Source organism: Phocoena sinus, chromosome 4 (genome assembly GCF_008692025.1).
Source record: "Phocoena sinus isolate mPhoSin1 chromosome 4, mPhoSin1.pri, whole genome shotgun sequence".
In the NCBI taxonomy this organism is placed as follows: Eukaryota; Metazoa; Chordata; class Mammalia; order Artiodactyla; family Phocoenidae; genus Phocoena; species Phocoena sinus.
Genome location: NC_045766.1, coordinates 67,745,746 through 67,762,395, shown reverse-complemented (window position 1 = coordinate 67,762,395; position 16,650 = coordinate 67,745,746). Strand labels below are relative to the sequence as shown.

The window sequence follows — 16,650 nt, the reverse complement described above, 5'->3', positions numbered from 1 at the left end:
TTATAGGGAGGGAAGGAAAAGACCAGGTTCAGCTCCATTTTCCTATTTTGTTGATAGTGGATAAATATAGCCCATGACTAAAAATCTACCCAGCCCCATGTACACTCCAGATCACAGAAAGAACACTCAAAGGATGTTCATTGTGTGAATACATGATAATGGAGGTGTTTGCAATTTCTTTTAGTACAGCTATACTTTTCATTGAGTAATTTTTGAATAACATTCCTCTAATGTGAGGAGCTTCAAAAGAGACAGTGGGCATGGGATCTGCCTTATAAGAAGATTAAGCTCTGAAAGTCCAGCAGTAAAGTAACTGGTTTAATTATATTTAAACTAGGATTAAATGAGAAGTCTGTTAAAATGAAGAAAGATGTTTGCATTATTGAGAATCAGTGCTGCAATGAGTCATTGTTACTGTGAAAAATGATCTCTCAAATGGGCTCTGTGGGAAAAAGAAAAGATTGGTTGCCACTGATCCAAACTATCTGCCTTTGAGGTCTGGTGTTGAAGAAAAACAAATCACTCAGGTGACGAAGGAAATTTCTCTTCAACAACATCTGACTTAGGGATAGTAGATCTAACCATTAGAAACTCACAAAAGGACTGAGTTTGGGGGTTGATTCTTGATAACTTCTGGGATAATTTCTTGATTAGAACTATTCCAGATAGACTCTATCCACCCTATTTTCAACAGAAGTTAAAAATAAAGCCTTAATTAAAGATGAAGGACTTTGAAAAAGTAATTATTATTTTTAATCCTCTTCTTCTGCTTTGGCATTGCAGACATTTAAGTGAGATTTAACAGGACATGTTATGAAGGGTCTCTAGTTCTGACATTGGGAAATGACCGTGTGTACCTGCACACAACACTCCCCAAATCTTCTTTCTCTGAAAACGGGGGTGGTCTTCTAGGCAAGTGGTGGATCATCTTGGTCCCGCAGTAAATCTGTAAAACGGAGTAAGTTCTTCTTCAATGTACCCTTTACCCTGCCCCATAAAGTCGTGGTCACCCAGGTCTTTTTGATAATAGACGAAAGCTTCCAGGATAGTAGATAGCAGAATAACTATCATTTTTTATTTTAAAGACGGGCCTAAAAGGGGCAGTGGTTAACACAGTCTGTGTGGCTCACTGTGATAGAAAGAGACCTGATCTAGAGGTTCTGAGACTCAGGCCCTGCCTTGGCTTGGCTGCTAATTCACTGTATGATTTTGGACAAACCCTTTCCTCTCTAGACTGAGTAAACTGAGGTTAGCCTCCCTGACCTCTAAAGTTGCTTTTAGCTTTTGTAAAGTCCGTTTCTGAATCCGGCTCTTTTCTGGTGGAAGCACAGACTCTGTATGTAGGTAATGATAATAGTTGGTGTAGGTTTGGCTGGGAAAACCTTTCTGCTGTCCCTCAAATCAGCTGAGTCTATACATAAGATTTTGCATCTAGGTTTTCACATAAATATGCTCCTCTTGAATTTTAAGTATTTCTAGCTGAAAAGACAGGGCCTTCAAATCTTTGATTTTAAGATTTTATTTATGGTAAGCAATCCCATTTTATAAATGTATTTTAAGAAAGAAAAAATGCTACCGATTAAATTATGCCATGCTATCAAGTGTAAGACATTCCAACTTCAGAGATGTTAAATGTGCACAGAATGGATGAAATATGCTATATCTATTTACTTTCAAATGTTTACTTGGATTTTTTTTCATCATGCTTAAGATAGTATACTCAATTCCCCCATACTTTCAAAATAAACATTGTTAGAGCTGAGGGAGGATCCAGATTCCCTAGCATGCAGCAGTTATATCTGCTCTTATGGGGTCAGAGAAAGAAAGCATTGTACAATATTTAATGCATTATCAGTTATAAATTTTAAAAATCACATAATGTTAAAAAATTTAAAGATTTGATTGATTCCTTATTCCTCTGCATTTGTAGTTAATAGTCTATCAAAGGAAAATAATCATTTGTATATTTTCAGAGTACTCACAAGTCTTAGTATTAGTGTATACAAAATCACTATTATCAAAAGCTCCTATTTGGGTTATAAAATAGGAATTTTTGAAAATAGAAATTTTCAGATATCTGAAACACCACCAGTTTCACATATACACATATTTTTTCACATATGTACATATATTTTTCACACAATGTTTTTCTAAAAATCTTTAGATAAACTAATGAGTATTTTAAAAATAAAAATTTTCAGTCAATAAATGGACATTCATCATCAGAAAAATATTTCTATGATGGTGAGGAAAAACTCAGAATTAGGCTTGAAGGATAGGGATAAGTGTCCGTGCTATGCTTGGTAACCTTGAGCAAGATGCTTAAACTGTCAAAATTGTCTAATAAAACTCATTTTATGAACTCACATTTTAATTAATTAATTTTGTTTAATTTAAAATTATTTAATTAATTTACAAATAGCACAAATCATTATGGATTTGCCTTGTTTGCCAGATAAGAGCAATAAAAACATTTACTTTCATATTTAATATTATTTATTAAAACATATAAAGATATACATGTATCTGTGAAAAAACACTGCATCATTTTTATTCTTATTTTATCATAGGTGAACTTTTCAATGGAGACTCTAAATTTTGCATGAAAACATTTTGAAAACTATAAGATAATATGGAAAGATTAACTACATGGTATAAAAATGATTATTTCTGAGCTGAAGGCAAGTGTTTGATGACAAGTCCTTCCAAGGAAAGTAAAGCTTATACTCAACCACCACCTAGGGAATCTGGGGCCATTCATAGAGACAATCAGCAAAGCTTATGTTAAACAATCAAGAGGATACATAACAGTTTGACATGATACAGATAATCTTGATATTTCAATGAGTGACATTTGAACAGGGTGTTAAGTTTGTGTCTAGTTTTCATTGATGAGAGAAGCAACCAGATGCTTGAGACACTTTCCTGCTAGAAAGCAGAGACTTGGACGCTGGAGTCTCTTCTTTATTGGTGCTGCAATTCCACTGCCTATGGTGCAATCGGCTCCACAAACAAGCGAACTAAGTGTGGCTTTGGCACTTATAACTTCAGAAGTGGGGATTAGTTTTGGATCCTCATAAAGTCAAATACTAGATTTAAAATCATTGAGGATTTTCACCCAAGAGCAACTGAATTACAACTGGTAGTTTTTGTCACTAGCATACATATAATCTATATCATTCTCACAGAAATACATCTGAGAAATACTCATGGTGTTTAGCCGTTTGTTTAAAATTCTCTTTATGAAATTTGCTATTTTCAGTAGATTGTGTGATGGGTATTTGCTTTATATTTTGAGTGTGATTTTGAAAGGAAGGTGCAAATTGAGACTGAGAAATTTAACATTTCCTTTTTTTTTAAGAAATGAAAATGTCAGGAATGTATTCTTTCTCATTTCTCATTGCTCTTCCGTTGGCAGTAGTTAATTTTCCGAAGCCACATAGCCAGTTAGAAGAAGAGCCAGAACAACAATGTAATGCTGTCAGACTCTCAGTTTCATGCTCCTTCAAGTATAACTTATTTGTAAAAGTATAAACATTTTCCCATCTCCAAAACAGATTGCTTATAAAGTCAAATGTTTATGGGTGAGGTGTTCTTAATGTGGCAGACACCTGCATTTTAAAAAGACTTTCCCTGGGGGGCTTCCCTGGTGGTGCAGTGGTTAAGAATCCGCCTGCCAATGCAGGGGACACGGGTTCGAGCTCTAGTCCGGGAAGATCCCACATGCTGCGGAGCAACTAAGCCCGCGAGCCACAACTACTGAGCCCGAGTGTCACAACTACTGAAGCCCGTGCACCTAGAGCCCGTGCTCCAAATGAGAGAAGCCACCACGATGAGAAGCCCGCGCAGTGCAACAAAGAATAGCCCCCGCCCACCGCAACTAGTGAAAGACTGCGTGCAGCAACGAAGACCCAACACAGCCAAAAAAAAAAAAAAAAAAAAAAATTCTTTGAAATGAATTTCCTTGAATGCTAAAAATCAGGAAGAATGATTATTTACTGGTATACATGTGTTAACTGATTTTATTCTGTCTGACAACATTTTTGTTCTTTTTCAGACACTACTGCCTTCCAAAATCATAAAATTTTGTTGTTAAATATCTCAATTTTTTTTTTCTATTTGGAATTCTCAATCATACTACTAGTATCTTTCTTGCACAAAGTTAAGAAGGCAGAAACCTACAATAACACTAGTAAGATCCCACTATTAAGAAGCCCAGGTATGTATGTTTAACAAACTATTTAAATGTTACTGTAAACTCCTTGACGGTAGGAACTATGACATGTTCACTATTGTATCTCAGCGCCGAACATAACGCCTGGCAGAGAGTCAACATTATGTGTTGAATGAATGAATGAATGAAGCAGCCCTATGTAGTAGGTAAACAGAAATGTGGGACAGGTATTAACTTCCCAGTTTTATTGATATGGAAACTTAGGCTTAGAGATGGGAAGAGATTTGCCCAAGTTTTACACCTACAGTAATATATGATGAAGTTCATGCCAAAATCCCGGTATGTCCATTAATGTTTCACATCACAGATTCTCATTCTAATGAACGAGACATGCATCATAATTCCCTAATCATTATACCAGTAAAGTTTCAGATTTCTCCTTATCAAACACTAATTTGTGCTCAGATCCCTGAATTATTATAAGTTTCTTCATGTAAAACTATGTTATCTAGAAAGACAAGAGAACTTGGTGTATGATTGTGTGCAATTCTGGTAAGGGAATTTGTTCTTTAATTCTAATAATGAATAATGGGAAAAATAAGAATCTTCAAAACTAGAGATAGGGAAAAGCTGGTAGAGTTGCACATAAACATTCTGTTTAGCCATTTGATACGGAGGTCATTTTTATGTGGTATAAAAAGGCTTTCAAAGGGTAAAGTTGGATAACTGCAGTTAAACATGGCATATATTAGCATCAGGGTAGTGTGGAATACTACCACCTCCTTCACCCTTTACCCCACTTTGTACTTATATATACTATTTAATAAAATAGAATTATAGCAGGGTGATAGAAAATAAAATATAATAAAGAAAGTAATATTGATTGGGGGAAGGAAATTTTACTAAAGAGAGTTATAAATGGAAATCACTCTTAACATTTAATGTTACAGTATATTATGCATTATCATTAATTTCAGCCACAATATTTTATGAAAATATTAGCATACGACTATAAAGAATATTATAATGAGAAGAAAACAAAGGGAAGAAATCTGTTATACTTAAAACATAATTATTCTTCAAACTCTAATTATATTAACAAAACTAAATTTTAATTGAATTTTAATATGATTTTATATCATTTATATTTTGTTTTATAGTTCATAAGATATCTCTATTAAACATTTTTTTAAAAATCACTAATTATGTTGTCACAGTCATGATTTTCCCATAGTTTTTGTAATATTGACAGTGTAGCATAGTCAGGCTGTGTCATGGAAGCAGAGCCAGCCTGAGTGTTATGGGAATTAAGGAGCTTGTTACAGGAACTAGACCTTACACAAGCATGGGAACAGTCAGGGAGGGATGGACTGCCAAGGAGGTAGAGGAGGAGATGTCACTTCCTAAACCTCTTAGTGCCCCAGCATGGATGGACAAGTCAGAGTTTGCAAGGAAATGCAACCACCAAAGTGGGACTACAGGGAAGCCATGGAGAGGTCCATGGAAAGGTCCATGGAGAGGTCCATGGAAAGCCACAGCTATCACTTGGTGGGTCAGCAGCCAAGTTCTCAGGGTGGCCCAGGTGATATTTTAAAGGTGCATTTTTCACATGTTTAGAGTCTTATGTGTCATAGGAACATAGGGTTTTAGAAAGGAAGGAGGCTCTCATTAGAAACTGTGGAATTTACCACCCTCAATAGATGGAGAGAGCCAGACTCAGAGGTAATTAACTTGTCCGAGGGAGAGGAAATGAAGGGGAGATGTAAAATGGATTAAGAGGAGGAGGCATGGAAGAGGGGTTGTTTCTGGAGGGAGCGGGTGCTTTGTTCTGAGACCAGAGCAGATGAGGCATTGTTAAGGGAGAAGAGGCAAGGCTGAGCAACAGCCAGTTCAAACCAGCCAAGGCACCAGCAATTACTGGCTGGTGATGCTAACCACTGCTCCAGAGAGGTACCCTGAAAATTATTTGCAGAAAGAAGGAGGACTCAGCTAAAAATATCTCTAGTCAGAGAGATCTTTAGGCACATGGGAGTTGGCCTGTGTAGGGACGTGCCTAGGGTTAGGAGGGAACTTGTGACTCATCATTTGTACCCACACGGACTCTAGTTTTACTGAGGAGAGAAAAATGCCCCTAGGAAGCTGAGTAAAAGCTGTTGAAGACAGGACTGGGATTACAAAGCTGGTTTCCTGACTCCAAAGCGTGTGTTCCTCTGATAACACCATTGAACCTAAGCAAACATTGTCTGATGTGGAGAGATCACAGTGGATGAAATATTGGCAAGGAGGTTAAGTTAGATGATGTCTAAGGATTAGCCCCAAGATTCTGTGATACTGAGTCCTCATTCTCTAATATAGGGAAAAGTGACTGATATGGGAGCTTCCCCAGGTCATTCTCACATTCAGTATCACTGGCACTTTTAGTTCTTTCATCTCTTTCAATAATAACAAAATGTTGTCGAGCCCTACTGTGTGCTTAAGCTTGCATGAAGTTGCACAACTACATAGTGACACGGTTGGGGTAATATTTCGAGACTGCTTACTTTGAGTTCTGTTCATTTGAGACAAGCTCAACCAATCTAATTGTATTAATTAATGTCCAAATCGTTGAAAGTATTTGAATAAGAAGTTAAAATTATAGCCCTGAGGTCCCCATACCTAGTCTACTAAACATATCTGCTTCTTTACTGCCCATGATTCGTTGTATCAGAATCAGTTTAAAACCCTGAGAAATAAAGGGCGAAAGCAAATAACCTTAAATACCTTAAATAACTTATTGAATGAAGCCACAGTACAATTCACTTAGAAAGAGGAGATGAATGCATATCTGCAGGAAGCTCTTCTTAGAAAAGTTCTATGAAGAGTGATGAAGAGTAGTACCAAAGTAAAGAGAAGACACAAAATGTGCTGACGCTTGTGGGAGACCATTAAATATAGTGCTATCAATTCTATAGCTTACATGAGCACTGAAATCATCATAAAGCATTGTTTAAATTATGTAATTTCTAGAAAGATAACTCATAAATAAATAATAATCTCATTCCTAAACCTATAATATCTATAATTGTAATTCAAAGGAGCTATATTTTGTTTTGCTAGAACTGAATTTATTGAGTGTACACTATTTCCACAGGTCAAAACCTGAAACAAAATTTTAAATTTCTTCTTAAACAGACTTCAAATGTATGTTTCAGATTAACTCTTAATTCAATAACTTAATAGTAAGAGCACTTCAAATATTGAAGAATAGACATTGATCTAAGTCTACTTTAAGCTATGTTATTAATATTATACTTGCCTATTTGAGTTTTGTAACCATAAAATCAGGTGATAATATGGGTTTGAAGAATATAGAATACAGAATTTTATTAGTTTAGGGATGTTTCCTAAGTTCCAATTGTAATAGAAATACAGATAAGAGAAAAACTTTCTTTTCTAGCTAGGTTTTTAAAATGAGGCTACTTTGTACATTTAAGAATTTCCTAACACTGGATATATTTGATGAAAGCAAAATTAATACATCTAACACACTATAGGATTATTATCTTGAGTTCCCTTTCTCTCTGTTTTAAAATAGAATAGAAAAGCAAAAGTAATGTAATAAATATAAAATGCCTGAGCAAACAATTATCTCCACCCTAAGTTTGCATTACAAAAATATCTTAGATTTTTTACTCATTTTTAGAGAGGAAAATATTTCCAAAAACATTTCTGACTTTAGCTAAATCAAGATAAAATCAAAACATTTAAAAAGTATGTGAAAATTTTTTAAAAAGTTAAAAGGAAAAAGCCTAACTCTTTATCAGCTTTTATATTTAACTTACCTTGTGAAAAATCAGGAGATTCTCACTTTAGAGTCCTGTCTGTGCAGTTTCTCCCAAACTCAGCTCTGATGGTGAGATTTTGCTCTGAGTTTTTATAGTCTCAGTTATACACCCCTTACTCCAATCCCTGCCTTTGCTTTCTCTTACATCATTTCTACAGATTTTCCACTGAACATTTTCCCAAGCTTCTCCTCAATCTCTCTCTCTCTCTCATCCTTTTCCCTCTGTCTTTCCCAGTCTCTATCTCTCTTTCTCTGTTTCCCTCTCCTGTCCTTCCTCTCCATATTTATTCTATCTACTGCTTTGACCATGGAATTTAAGTAGCAACAGGAGCATGGGCTCCGGAAAATTTAGGTATACATTTAGTATTGTATTCAGCCCTAGACCCATCACTTCTTCCTGAGGTTTTAGTCCAGCTCTGATAATTACAAATCATATTTGGGAAATAAAATGCACTAAGATTTATTAAAAAGAAAGTCACTAGGATATTTCAAAGTAAGATTTAGGGAAACAAAATCAGAAATGCAAACTGATTTATTGATGTATATTTTGGACCCTTAAATAAACGATCATGTATGGAAATGGTGAGTAGTTTCAGCCTCAGTCAGGTGCAGCAGCCCTGTCAGTGAAACTGACAGCTACTTTGTAATTAACATTGCTATACTGGGAAGGCTGTCACTAACAAACCTATAAATACTGAACTGGACATGTGGGCTATAAATGTAGTCGTTGTAATCATTTTTATCTTGCTCTTGTTCTCCAGTATTTTAATTTCCTTTTAACCAAAACATCCCTGCTTGTGTCTGAAATTTTCCTTCATTCCCATTTCCTACTAATCACATTTGTAACTTTACATACACGAATTATAAAAAATAAGTTATTATAAGTTATTAAGTCCTAAAGGTAATATGTTGTCAGATGATTATTAGCTCATTTAATTCACCAGTAGATCCCCATTTAACAGATAAAGAGATTGAGTCTCATGAGTTAATGAGATCACACAGCTAGGAAGTAGCAGCAGAGCCAGATTTCTAACACGGATCGTAATTCCATACCCAGTTTTCTTCCCACGACTTCACTCTGTCTCACTATTTAAAAAGCTGGAAAAGAGAATCCAAATCAGATTACGTTTTTGCACAAATAGAAATAAATTTGTTCTTTTTGGTTTTGCTTTAAAAGGCATTTAAAATGCTACTCGCTTGTATAGGAACTAGTACATGGTTAATTTAGATCTAGATGGAGAACTGACCGGAGCACACTGAATTGGTGGGACAGTAAAATGCTTCATTTTTGTGAAGGGCTTCCAGGGATAACATATGTCTCAACAAGCTTGAAATTTGAGTAGTTGGCAGTGATAGTTCACAAGTCAAGATAAAAATACAGCCTAATCGTGTCCTTGTTTAGACATTACTGCCATAAAACAATTACGTTAACTTGAATCCACATGCTGGAAACTCTCAATATAGATTTAACGGATTCATCATAATGCTACTAGAAGCCAATATTCTTGACGTACCTTCTACCCTTATTTGAAATGCCTCCCTTAGCATGCTGACAAGTGATATCTGTGGCTGATTTATTCCAGATCTGTCCCTGCTTAGACAGTCCAAAGATTCCACCCTATTTGTGGATTTTGTTGACCTAATTCAAAAGTTTGACTTAACTGTTCTTTAGCAACAGTTTATTCCAGGAACAAAACCATGGTACATTTAAGCCATTCATATGGGCTTCTGCACATTATAAAGCCCTATGTAAATGACTTATGCATTTATACATGATAAAGAAATTCTGTTACTTAAAAGAGAGACTAAAATAGAAGCATATGAAGAAATAGAAAGAGAATAAACACCCAATAATAGATGAAGAGATTAACATGAAAAAGAAAAAAAATACTGAAAACTTATATCATTATTTAATTCTCATAATAACCTTGCTAATGAGGTATTATTATTCATATATAACAGATGAGAAAACTAAAGCTCAAATATGTGAAAGGGATAGCCCAAGTGCTCACAGCTTAAAATTGATGATGAGAATAGGAGCTGAATCTCGCTTTCTTTATCAGTCAGGATTCTGGCAAGAAAGAGGTGGCACACTCAAATTGAGAAATTTGAGAATAATTTAATGTGGGCAGGTGTGGAGGAACCAGAAAGTATCATGCAGTATACTGAACCCCCATTAATAGCCAGGTATTCCTAAACCTGAAGGATTAAAAGTGAGATTACAGGGACCCAGAACAGAGGGATCTTAGTGGAGAAATTTGTCTGGCAGAAGTGGAACATTTCATCAAGGGACACAGGTAGTCAAGAGTGATCTACAGGGGAGGGAACCTAGGAGACAAACACTGACATTTCACTTTGCTTCCTGGATACAATCTCCTATTGTGTTTACCTCTGGTCAAACCCTGAGAGATAAAGGACCCAGCACATTGTTTAACCTCAAAATTGCACTGAGACATACAAATGGGTTCCTTTGTAAAGATCAACGTGACTGCAAATGCCACCATTACCCACACTCTTATGCCATACTTCCTAATGCTTTTTGTCAAGTCAGGTTTATTGAGGGATAATTTACATACACAAAATTCACCCTTTTAAAGTGCACAGTCTGATGAGTTTTGACAAATGTAGACAGTATGTAGCCTCCACTACAATCAAGATAAAGACCATGTCTATAACCCCGCCTCCCAAATTTCCCTCCTGCCCTTTACAGTCAATCTTCTACCCCACCCCCAGGTCCTGATAACCAACAATCTGATTTCTGTCCCTATAATTTTGCCTTTTCCAGAAGGCTGTGAGAAATTATACAGTATATAGTCTTTGGTGTCTCGCTTCTTTCGCTTAGAATAATGCTTCTGACTGAGATTTATCCATATTGTTAAATGTATCAGCACTTGGTTTCTTTTTAATAATGAGAGTGTTCGATTGGATGGATGTGCCACAATTTGCTTATTCATTTACCAGTTGGTGAAAATTTGAGTTGCTTCCAGCTTTTGGTGATTATGAATAAAGCTGCCATAAACATTAATATAGCGGTCTTTGAGTGGATATATGTTTTCATTTCACCTGGGCAAATACATAGAAATGGGATTCCTAGATCATGTGGCAAGTGTATGTTTAACTTGATAGGGTATAGTCAAACTGATTTCCATAGTGGCTCTACCGTTTTGCATTTCCACCAGAAATGTATGAGAGATCCAATCACTCAGCATCCTTGCTAGCATTGGACAGTCATTGCCATTTTCAAAACTTTAGCCATTCTAATAAATGTATACTGGTATCTTATTGTGTTTAATTTGTATTTTCATAAAAACTAATGATGTTGAGAATCTTTTCACGTACTTACTTCCCCTTTGTATATCTTCTTTGGTGTAGCGTCTGTTTAAAACTTTTGCTTAATATTCAGTTGTGAGAGTCCGCTATATATTCTAGATACAAGAATTTTTATGATTTGTGTTTTGCAATTTTTTTCCCCATTCTGTAGCTTGTCTTTCATTCTCATAGTTTCGTTTCACAGAGCAGGCATTTTTAATTTTGATGAAGTACAATTAGCCATCTTTTAAAAATGGAGCATGCTTTATGTACCCTAAGAAATCTTTCCCTCACTCAGGTTTGTAGTGATTTTTTTCTTGTGTTTCCTTCGAGAAGTTTTCAAAATTCTTTTGGCTATTCTAGGTCCTTTACATTTCCGTATAGATTTTAAGATCAGCTTATCAATGTACAAAAAAGAACTATCTGGGATTTTATTCAATCTATAGATCAATTGGAGGAAAAATGACATCTTAAAAGTATTCTGGGGCTTCCCTGGTGGCGCACTGGTTGAGAGTCCGCCTGCCAATGCAGGGGACACGGGTTCGTGCCCCAGTCCGGGAAGATCCCACATGACGCGGGGCGGCTAGGCCCGTGAGCCATGGCTGCTGAGCCTGCGCGTCCGGAGTCTGTGCTCCGCAACGGGAGAGGCCACAGCAGTGAGAGGCCCGCATACCGCAAAAAAAAAAAAAAAAAAAAAAAAAAAAAGTATTCTGATGTGTGAACGTAGTATGTTTCTCTTTCATTTAGATCTTTGATTTCTCTTTACAATGTTTTAAAATTTCAAAACTGTACAAATCTTGTATGTATTTTGTTAAATGTATCACTAATTATTTGATGTTTTTTGATGCTATTATAAATGTAATTTCTAAAATTTCAATTTCCAAGTGGACATTCCTAGTTTACAAAAATACAATTGATTATTGTATATTGATCTTTTTGTATATTGATCTTATTGTATGTTGACCTTGGTAAACTTATTTATCAGTTCTAGTAGGTTTTTATAGATTAAACAGGATTTTCTATGTATAGAAAATTCTCTTCTTTGGGAAGAAAATCTGTTTTGTATCTTCTGTTTCAACCTGTATGTAATTTTTTATTGCCTCAGCCAGCTCTGCCAGTGCAATACTGAATAGAAGTGGAGGGTGAACATCCACGCCTTGTTCCTGATCTTGGGGTGAAGAAGGCTTTCATTTTTCACCATTAAATATGATAATGTAGGGTTTTTATAGCTGCCCTTTATCAGGCTGCAGAAGTTCCCTTCTGTTATTAGTTTTCTGAAAGTGAATTGTAACCTTGCTTTTCTGAGATAAACTCTATTTGATCACAACGTATTATTCTTTTTCTACATTGCTGGATTTGGAGTGCAAAAACTTTTTAAAGATGTTTATTCATGAGGGAGATAGGAGATAGGCTTTTCACTTCCTTAAAATATATTTTTTTAGGTGTTGGTATGAGAGTTATGGTGGTCTCATAAAATGATTGGGAAGAATTATACCCTTGTCTTAGTCCCTTCAGGTTGTTAAAACAAAAATACCGTAGACTGGAAGGCTTAAAAAACAAGCATCTATTTCTCATGTTCTGGAAGCTGGGAAATCCAAGAATAAGGTGTCTGACCATTTGGAGTCTACTGGGGGCCTACTTCCTGGCTCATAGATGATGAACTTCTCAATGTGTCCTCACATGACAGAAAGTATGAGAGAGGTCTCTGGGGTGTCTTTTATAAGAGCACTAATTCCATTCATGAGGGTTCCACCATCATGACCTAATCACCTCTCAAATACCCCCACCTCCTAATACTATCCCATTGGGGGTTAAGATATCAACATATAAATTTGGTGGGGGGCGGGGAACTAATATTCAGCCCATAACAACCTTCATCTATTTCCTGGAGGAGTTTGTATGGAATTTGTGTTATTTTCTCCTGAAATGTTTGGTAGAATTTGCCAATGAAGTCATCTGTGACATTAGTTGCCTTTGTGGGAAGGTTTTTAACTAAAATTTCAAATTCTTTAATAGGTGTAGGGCTAATCATTTTATCTTCTTCTCCTGAGTGTACTCTTATAGTTTGCATTTTTCAAATTATATGTCCATTTCATTAAACTATTAAATTAAAATGATTTATATATTCTGTTTTTTGCTTTTGTTATTTGTACAATCTGTGATGATATCCTCTATTTTATTCTTAATTCTGGCATTCTTTTTCTTCAGTCTTTTTTTCTTGATCATTCTAGAATTTTATCAATTTTGTTTGTCTTTTTAAAGAATCAGCATTTGTTTTCATCGATTTTCTCGATTTTCATCTTTTTATTTCACTAATTTTGGCTATGTTTTGTTTCCTTCCTTTTTTTTCTGATGGGGGTTTACTTTGTTCATCTTTTTTAATTTTCTTAACATGGATGCTTAGATTATTGATTATAGATATTTCTTTTCTTCTAATATAAGCATTTAGTGCTATACATTTTCCTCTAAGCACTGCTCTAGCTAAATTTTATACATTTTGATATGCTCTGTTTTCAGGTTTTATTTGATTTGGAACTTTTTCTGATTTTCTTTAAAATTGTGACTATTGGTTATTTAGATATTTGTCATTTAATTTCCAAACATTTGGTGATATTTCCATATATTTTTCTGTTATTGATTTCTAATTTAATTGTTTTGTACTCAGGGACCACACTTTGTTTTATTTCAATTCTTTTAAATTTGTCAAGATTTATTTTATGACTGACAATATAGCTGTCTACTTTGGTGACATTTGATGTGGGCTTAAAAAGAACGTGCGTTCTATTATTATTGAGTGGCGTGTTCTATAATTCTCAGCTAAGTTAAGTTGGCTGATGTTTAAATCTATATTTTTAATGATTTTTGTCTACTTGTTCTTTCAATTACTGAGGAAGACTTGCTGACGTCTTCAAGTACATTGAGAAATTTCTCTATTTCTGTTTTCAGTTCTATCAGCTTTTGCTTTATGAATGCTTAAGCTCTTTATTAGGTGCATATCTCTTTATCATTATGTAATTTATCTTTTTAACCCTAATAAAATTCTTTGTTTTGAAGTTTACCTTGTGTGATATTAATATGTTCATATAGCTTTCTTTTGATTATTTTTGGCATGGTATATCTTTCCCCACATCATATTCCTTTCAGTCAATCTATCCCATTACATTTAAAATGTGTTCCTATAAACGGAATAGAATTGGTTTCTGCTAATTTTTTCCCAATCTGACAATCTCTAAATTGCAATTGGTGTGTTTTGATCACTTGCATTTACTGCAATTATTGATATACTTTATTTTTTTAACATGATATACTTATTTTTAAAACTACTGTCTTAAAAACTGGGATTTTTTGTCTCATTTATTTCCTCTCATTCTACTTTATTTTGGATTATAGTTTATACCTGTGTTTTATTTTTAAGTTGTTGCTATAGATTTATAGTATGCATCATTATATTGCCACAGCCTTCCTTCAAATCATATTTTTCCACTTCACATATTGTGTAACAATCTTTCAATAGTATACTTCCATGTTATCCCTCTCATTCTTTATGGTATTATCGTACACATTTTAATTTTCTGTTTTATAAACCCAATTCTTTTTTCTATATTTGTTTTACACAGTTAATAATTTTTAGTGATTCAAAAAAATTTTTTAACTTATATTTACCATTGTTGATGCTGCTTTTTGTGTGTTTGTGTATGTGTGTGTGTTTAGATTCACATTTCCAAGTAGTACTACTTTCCTTTTGCTTGAAGAACTTTCCTTAACATGTCTCATTGTATTTTTGTCCAAGAGAGTGTTTAACTTATCTTCATTTTAAAATTTTATTATAGCTCATGGTAAAATTCTGAGGTGATAGCTTTTCTTTAGTATTGTGTAGTCTGACTGGAAGCCTCTTCACCTGTGATGTGCTTTATGATGTGCTTAGTTGTATTTTTCTTTATATTCATCCTGAGGGTTTCTGAGTTTCCTGGTTGTTTTCTTTCATTAATTTTGGGGAAAAAATGGCCATTATCTCTTCAGATATTTTTTGTTTCATTCTTTCTTTTTTCTTCTGTTATTCTAATTACATGTAATGTTAGATCATTTGATATTGTCCTACACCTCTTGGAAGGTCTGATTTTTTTAAAATCTTTTCTCCCTATAATTCAGTTGAAATAGTTTCTATTGACCTAGCTTTAAATTCATTTACTGTTTCCTATTCTTATTCTAATCTCTGGTAGTGTGTGTGTGTGTGTGTGTGTGTGTGTGTGTGTGTGTGTGTGTTTAATTTTAATATATTATAGGCCTAGCAAATGAATGAGGATTTCACTTACATCTTGGGCCTCTGGGAACTCTAAACTCTCATGCCACTGACACATTTACTTTAAAAATTTCAACGGTTCTTTTGTCCTTCACCACTCTTACGTTGGCTTCCTTTTCTTCAAATGTTCTACCAAGGGTGAAACAATTTGTATGCCCTCTCTCCCCTCAGAGGAACTGCAAGTATTTGAAATTTATTAACCCTGGTTATCTACTGACCTCAAATCCCTGATGGTCTCAAAAACAGTTAAAAGTTTTGCATGATTTTGTGAAAGTGACGTTGTCTTGTGGTTTCCTATATACTAAAAGGTAACACAAGTCTTCTTCCTTATATTGTTATGCTTGTTTTGCTGTATAACAATATTTCAATAATTCCTTTACATTTTTTGGACAATATTCTATTTATTATCATCCCAATTTTTTAGACGTGAAAACAGCTTATAAAGCACTCATATTATAGAAATAATTTGCAAAGCCTGTCTCTTAGCTATGTCCTACCTTTTTTTTTTTTTTTTTGCGGTACGCGGGCCTCTCACTGCTGTGGCCCCTCCCGCTGTGGAGCACAGGCCCAGCGGCCATGGCTCACGGGCCCATCCGCTCCACGGCACGCGGGATTCTCCCGGACCGGGGCATGAACCCGTGTCCCCTGCACTGGCAGGCGGACTCTCAACCACTGCGCCCCTAGGGAAGCCCTGTCCTACCTTTTCCACTGCATTTTTCATCTGTATAAATCATCCCTTTAATGATGAAATTCAGAGGTGTAAGAACTGCATTCACAAACCTCCTCATATTTCCCTTGTATTTATCCTGAAGTGAACTCCAAAAGCCTACATTTCCACATTTCCAGGTCAGAAGACTTATTTCTACCTCTAGACACTATAGAACTCCTCATGTTACTCTGGTCTGCACTGATTTTTTTAAAAAAATATTTATTTATTTATCTGGCTGCACTGGTCTCAGTTGCAGCATGTGGGATCTTCATTGTGGTGTGAGGGATCTTTAGCTGCGGCATGCGAGATCTTTAGTTGTGGCATGCGGGATCTAG

The 16,650-nt window shown here is 35.2% G+C and overlaps 1 protein-coding gene across 1 annotated transcript in view; it reads right to left on the bottom strand.

Annotated features, from left to right (window-relative positions):
- The window catches only part of OSTN (osteocrin), a 38,038-nt gene extending 29,977 nt beyond the window's left edge, over window positions 1-8,061 (bottom strand). Inside the window, exon 1 of the mRNA XM_032630943.1 lies at window positions 7,996-8,061. The gene's annotated coding sequence lies outside the window, so the exon portion shown is untranslated. The remainder of the gene's footprint in view (window positions 1-7,995) is intronic.
- Between the last annotated feature and the right edge of the window lie 8,589 nt (window positions 8,062-16,650).